Source organism: Pholcus phalangioides, unplaced genomic scaffold (assembly GCF_987345545.1).
Source record: "Pholcus phalangioides strain wild (caught in Gottingen) unplaced genomic scaffold, Ppha-v1.0 ptg000003l_1, whole genome shotgun sequence".
Classification (NCBI taxonomy): domain Eukaryota; kingdom Metazoa; phylum Arthropoda; class Arachnida; order Araneae; family Pholcidae; genus Pholcus; species Pholcus phalangioides.
In genome coordinates, this window is record NW_028301596.1 from 31910361 (window position 1) to 31917149 (window position 6789).

Here is a 6789-nt window from a genome sequence, read left to right on the forward strand (position 1 = left end):
CGAAGTACCCCTCCTTATAAAACGGCACAAGCAAAAGTGATGTGAACTGGTCAAACAGCATGTATCTTTCTGTATCAAGTGGGATGATGGTGTTTTCTTTGAAGTGAGGAGCAATTTGTATGGACTCGATGGTTTTAAATATTACTGTCTTATGCAATGACAGAGCAATATTTTGAAAATATAGGGATTTCAAAATAGTTTCAACAGAATTTTTACTTTCCGAGACATCTCTCATAACTTTGAGACAGTTTTCGCTCCAACAAGACAATGTTCCTGCACATGTTTCAAAGTCTAAAAGGTGTTGGTTTGAAGCCAATTCAGCTGGAAACCCTCGAGTTTTCATTGAGAAGTCCTTTTCTTAATCCTGTACAGCTCTCTCTTTCTCTCTCTCTCTCTCTCTTTCTCTCTCTCTCTCTCTCTCTCTATCTATCTATCTATCTCTATCTCTATCTCTCCCTCTCTCTCTTCATTCTTAATTCATAAAGAGTGTAGAAATGGCGCGCAGTACGCGAGAGGTAACAAGCAAAACGTGCTGCAGTCATCAAACATGCTTGTTAGATGGTTACACAACTAGTTATTTATGGTTTATGCTCTATCTATTATGGTTATGCTCTATCAATGCCATCCCGAATGATAAAGATTATAAATAAAAAATGTGTCTTTCTTGATTGAAACTAAAATTTTGCACATAATTTTCAATTGTCCTCATACTTTTTTTGAAGGTTTGGACCTTACTATAATTTAAACAGTTTTTTTTAATGAAGCAGTGCAACACTTATCAAAATTATTGTCACTGGAAATAGTTCCACTCTTGTATATAATTATTACTCTAAAATATTCATATATTTACATCCACAGGTTTTCGAGATGTATGGCAATTTTTCGGTTTCCCTTAAACTTCTTTCAACCACTTTAATAACCACTCACCAGCGTGTTTCACCGATGAAATGGAAAGGTAAAGATTATATGAAAGATTGTACAGATACTGTAAAAACCTTGGTCCTAGCTATTCTTTAAGTTAAATCACAAGCTTACAAAAAAAAAACTCCTTAGTCTGCAATCTTCTAAACCTCCCCCTCTTTCGGGTATCAGCCATTGTTTCATAACAGCAGCGGCACCGTTTAGGGTTTCGATGCTCAAACAATCCCCCAGTATAGTATCAGGAGTTCTCTCAACTCCATTTGCCACTAGGAGGATACAACATGAAACGGGGTTTGGAAGATGAAGCCGCCGCCCCCCCCCCCTTGAGGTAATAAAAGTAGTATGTGGAAGCAAAAAAAAAACTAAAATAAATAAATAAAAATGGTGTGGTGGTCAGAAAGCTACCTTCATCCATTTGCCCCCACCAGCTTCATCCAAAAACCAATGTATATCTTCTCGTGTTCATCTCCCGACCGCTAACTGCTTAGCGAAAGAAAAGCTTTAACCTGGATGAGAGTGAGAGAGAGAAAGAGAGATGTGGTCAGGACTTTGTATGATGCTCCGAAGCACGTGTGTGTGTGTGAGAGAGAGTGTGTGTTGGACGACGGTCCCAAGCTCCTGCGTGCGATGAGTGAAGGTTTGATGGAAAAGAGGAGGGTCACGGGTGGTTTTTGGGGGCAGTAATGGGCAATATACGAAGGCCGGAAGAAAATGGCCCATTTGCTCTCAAGGCTGGCCAGTCACCAATATTTTCTTCAAAGTAACAGCCGATAAGAAACAGGTTTGGTGTCTTTCTCTTTAAGGATTGATGGACTCCTATGGTGGTGGTTGGCGGTGGTAGTGGCGTTCCATTTACTTCAAGCCAATGATTTGGTCAGTCAACTTGTGACTACCTTGTGAGACTTTTCTTTTTTTTTTCACTTCCTATATACCACTACTTTCCTTTTATCCCTCAAAAGTCGATCAAGATTCAGTTTATAAAAATTTCTTCTACACAATTTGTTCAGAAATTTTTTAAAAACTTGAATTTAATTTAGCAATCTAGGATTAAATGGATTAGCAAGTTTAGATAACTTGCTGTTTACAGAGGAATGTTGATGAAGCACTTTTTTTTTTATTCAGGATTTTGTAAGACTTAATGAAAATAAGTTAAAATTCATATTATTTGTGATATACCATCGATATCCCATTATAAATGCGAGAAAAATATTATGCATACAGGGTATCCCGTAAATTCGCAAACTGCTTAAAATTCATAAAAATTGAAGGAATAAGCACGGTTTGAAGGAATTGAATTAGTATGACTATTAGTATAATTTAATGAATTGAATTGGTATGTTTGACTGCGGTTTGAATATTTGAACAGGAAAACGTTTTCATTATGATGTTGACATTGGTGGATAAAGAACAATTAGTGAAGTTGTTTTACTTCAGCCACGAATCACCGGCTGAAGCTTTACGAACGGTTTAGGCCCAGAAGAGATTAAAGAAAGGTTCAAATTCAGCCCCTTCTGCAGAAATTAACACAGCGCTCTCTATCGACAAAAATTTGAACAAATGTTTCTGTACCAAAAATTAAACCCTTCGTGAGAAAAACTTTTTCGCAAACCACATTCAAATATACCAATTTCTTCAATTTTTTTTTTTTTTTTGAATTTTCAAAAACGATTTTATGGAACACCCAATATAAGCAAGTTCATCAATTAGCCACCAGATTCATGAATGGAAACGTGATGAATGAAATATTTTTATGATAACGATGCTCTCTCTCAGATTCAGTATGATGGATAACAATATATTTACAACAATACTTATTTTTAGTATTGATTACACAGGAAAATTAGAAAATTTAATCAGGGAAATATGCATATTTCATTAGCTTCAAAGTCTTAAATAAAGGAGAAAAAAGTTAAAATGGATAATTATTTGGTCAGATAACTGGTTAAATTAAAATCACTTTTGTGAATGGTTTTGTTGAATTTATTCCTCTTCCAATATCCATACATGCTGTACAATTTAAAAAAATTTCCTCACAAACTATAGATTCTCGACATTGAGCCAACAGGCCCAAATAAGAACTACACGATTACGATTACGTTTCAGCGTTCAAACTGTTCTGAAAAGTTTAATACAGTAAAACCCCACTTAACTGACATCCCTCAGATGCGGTCACTCCTCTTTTACGGACAAATAATAATTTCCTTGTACATTAAATGTGTGCATTGCAATCCTCTGATTAACGGTCACCCCTCTTTTACGGACGAATTTTTTTTCCCGTCGTGTTCACAAAAGAGAATTTTTACTGTATTTTTTTTTTGAATATATTTGCGAATTCTTCTGTAATAATTTTTCACGTATTTCTGCTTTTTTTTTAATTATTTATTCAAAAAATTGTAATATGTATAGTCTGAAAAGGCTTTCGTTTCACAAAGATTCTTCATAAAAAAATTGATGACCAACAAGTTTTCTTTCTTTCCACCTACATATTCTTGGTTGTCAGACTGTGGAATATCCCAACAAAAAGAACGTTGATAATGCATAATGATGCGGCTGCGTAACGATATACCATTTCCACCCTTTTCATTTCTTTCATTAATTTACGCTACTGTCTTATACTTAGCTCACTACAGGGGAAAAAACTGTTTTTTTATTTTACTTCTTTTTCCGTCGGAAGCCACCTTGGATACTGACTCCGGTACTCCAAAAAAACTCCATTTCCTTTTTTTTTCAATGTTCTCGGAAATCTTCTATTCTCAACAACACTTGCAGTGTCGAAATGATACAAGGACAATAAATCAGTATTTTTACCACTTCACCATCGACCATTATTTCTTTTTTTTTTACTTCCAACATTCCCCCTTTTTGAAAAGTCTTCGAAATCGTGCACCTACCATAATCGAATGTATTAAGGTACCGAATTGCATTTATTACACGGAAATTCCACCAGTAAACAACGTGCACCACCTGAACTTGCAAGGAAACGATCTCCGAACCCATTTCATTGTCACGCAAACGAGGAAAAATGTTGCAGCATTGGAAGCGGCCCTTAAGGGCGAGTGAGTAGTGGGAGTGGAATGTGCCTTAAGAAATGTATAAATACACACACATACAGAAACACTGAGGGTAAAAAAAAAGAGAGTGACGAATGGTAAGCAGACACCTCCTTGCACCGAATGAAGCTAAAAAAAATAAATAAAACCGGAAAGAACCTTCGTATGGTGCTGGGAGAGATCCGAAAAACTTAGACAGCTCTTTTAGCTTTCTTTTTTCTTAAAGAGTACTTTCACTTGTTTTGTTCGCATTTTAAACCTTGAGATCTGAAATTTTCTACCAGGATCACCTCCTTCCACAACCCCTGAAAGTGTGGGTAGGGACTTTCAGGGACGGGGAAAAAAACTTGGACTTTTTAATGGCCTTAAAGTCGACTAACATGTTTTATTCTCTATTACTTACAGCCCTGCCAGAAAAAAGTAGACGGCAACACAGAATTCCACTCTACCTCTTTGATTATATTCTCACAGTTTTTAAACTTCACTGTCGGAGAACTTGTCTTTTTTTCCCCTTTTTTTTTCTCCCTTTTACCCTCATTCCACTTTACCTCAATGTATTTTTTCTTTCCTCTCTCTACTTCTTCAAGACCTCTCTCAAGGTAATGGAATGGAGTCCTATAGGTGAAAAATAAAATGGCGAAGAATGGTGTGAGAGAGGACTTTGGAAATAAAGTTAGAATGATTGATTCGTGATTGGAGCTTGGACCGAAGTCATTTTCTGACGTCAACTTCTTCTTTTGTGGATAACTCTTTTTTTTTTCTTCTTTGATCTTTATCTGTCTTTTGCTATTATTTTGACGAAACATATTGTTCGAAATTGCTGAAATTCGAACGCTCGGGATTTAGGAAATGTTGTAAGAACACGCGGAGGTTGACAAGAACTTTTTACGTCACTTTCTTTCCAGTTGAAAAAGTTTATTGTGAGTTTTGTGTGTTTTGAGTATTGATTCTCCTATAACATACAGCAACGCTCAAAAGTCTTTTAAAAACCATAAATGTGTCTGCAAAATTTGAATTTTTTTAATGAAGTCTATCCTAAGAAACACAAACACCGAGTCTCATTAAAAACTATTATAAACAAAAAATTGAGAATCTAAAATTTTTTTATCCAGAGAGAAATTAATTTACTTTTATGTTGGCTCAAAAGTTTTTTGACACAATCAAACAAGAAAGCAATGACCTATAAAATAATCAAATCAGTCATGCATTGGGCACCATAACAAAGTAGAATAAGTCAACATTTTATGCATCCATATTTGTTATGGGCATCTTTTTCTCAGCCACCTGGTTGGGCAATTTACCTGTTGCGGCCTTATATTTGTACAGTATTTGTATTTGTACTTTGTTGGAAGCAGTTTAGACTGTAAAACTACTTTCCATGTTTTTGTGTGGGCTCAATGAGTTTGTCCCATAGTCAGTGGGTATTTTTTCCTCATTCTATTCCTGCACAAGTGAAAAAAAATACATTGAATTTAAATCCTTTCTGACTCCGATTCGTCTATCGAACTCCATCCATAAGTGCTCGGTGGTATTCAAGTTATGGCTTTGACTTTACCACCCATAAAATTCTCATTTTGTTGCTTTTCAAGTAATTTCTAACAACTTATGAACCATAATTACGATCATTGTCGTGCTGGAATATAGGTAAGAGCGTCATGTGTGACGTCGTAAAGGACGACGCGTGGTTATGAAACGAATTTTTGGATTCAACCTTTCTTCAGTCTTGTGTTATTTTATGCAGAAGGCAAAGCCAACACCGTTAGCAAAGAAGCATCCCCACTATCGCCATTCTTGTTTAACAATAAGAACTTATTTTATTACTTACCTTATTACTACCTATAGGAGCCTGTAATACCTCATATGCATATTATATGTTACCTATTTGTACTTTGGCTTGTTTCTCTTGTCAATAGGAAGATTGGTACAATTCTCTTTCTCCCTTGCCCTTCTGTTATTAAGCAATAACGATTTTTTTTTTCTTTTGCTTGGAAGACAATCAAACAAGCCCGTAATGTTCAGCCAACGTTTTACAAGCAATACATTCACATTCAGTAAATGTTTTGAATTAAATTCATCAGGTTATTTGCCTAGTGAACATTTCGAGGAAGTTTCTGCATGCATTTTGATTGTTCTATCTATCCTACCTGTTGTCTTCTTTTGTCGTATTAAAAGAGAATAACTTTTTATAGTTTCTTGAGATTATTAAACGTGGTTCTAAAAATTATGAACTGTCTTCAAGTATTAAAATTACTTGCTGCTTGAGTTTGACTTCACCCCTTACTTAGATCCTTAATTACGTTTTACCGAAAACAAAATCCACCGAATATTTTTTATGTTTTATAGTGTTCATTATGTGCTCTGCAGAATAATACTATAAATCCATATTAAATAAGAATTAATTACTTCCATATTTGATTGAATTATATTTTTCGAAACACATTCGAACCACCTAAAAACAAAAAAACTAAAACTCTCTAACTCCAAACAATCAAATTTCAGCTACGGGTGTCGATGAATATCTTCCTTCTGCTTTACATATGTCACGGTCAGGGCAGTGCATGCAAATGAGTTGACGCTACAAATATCATTGCATTTGTCAAGAGACTTTTGAGCACTATTGTTGTTTCACATTAGTCTACGACATGCTACCTGGTATGATTTCAATATAGCCATCATCGTCCAGTGCTTTCAATTTAAAATTATGCCACCAAATAAGCATCAGGAGAATTTGTGTTAATGTGGATGTATGAAAAAAAAAATGTTTGAAACGCCATAACTTCTTTACGTTTAGCGTTTGAAATTATGTCTCCATTTTTAG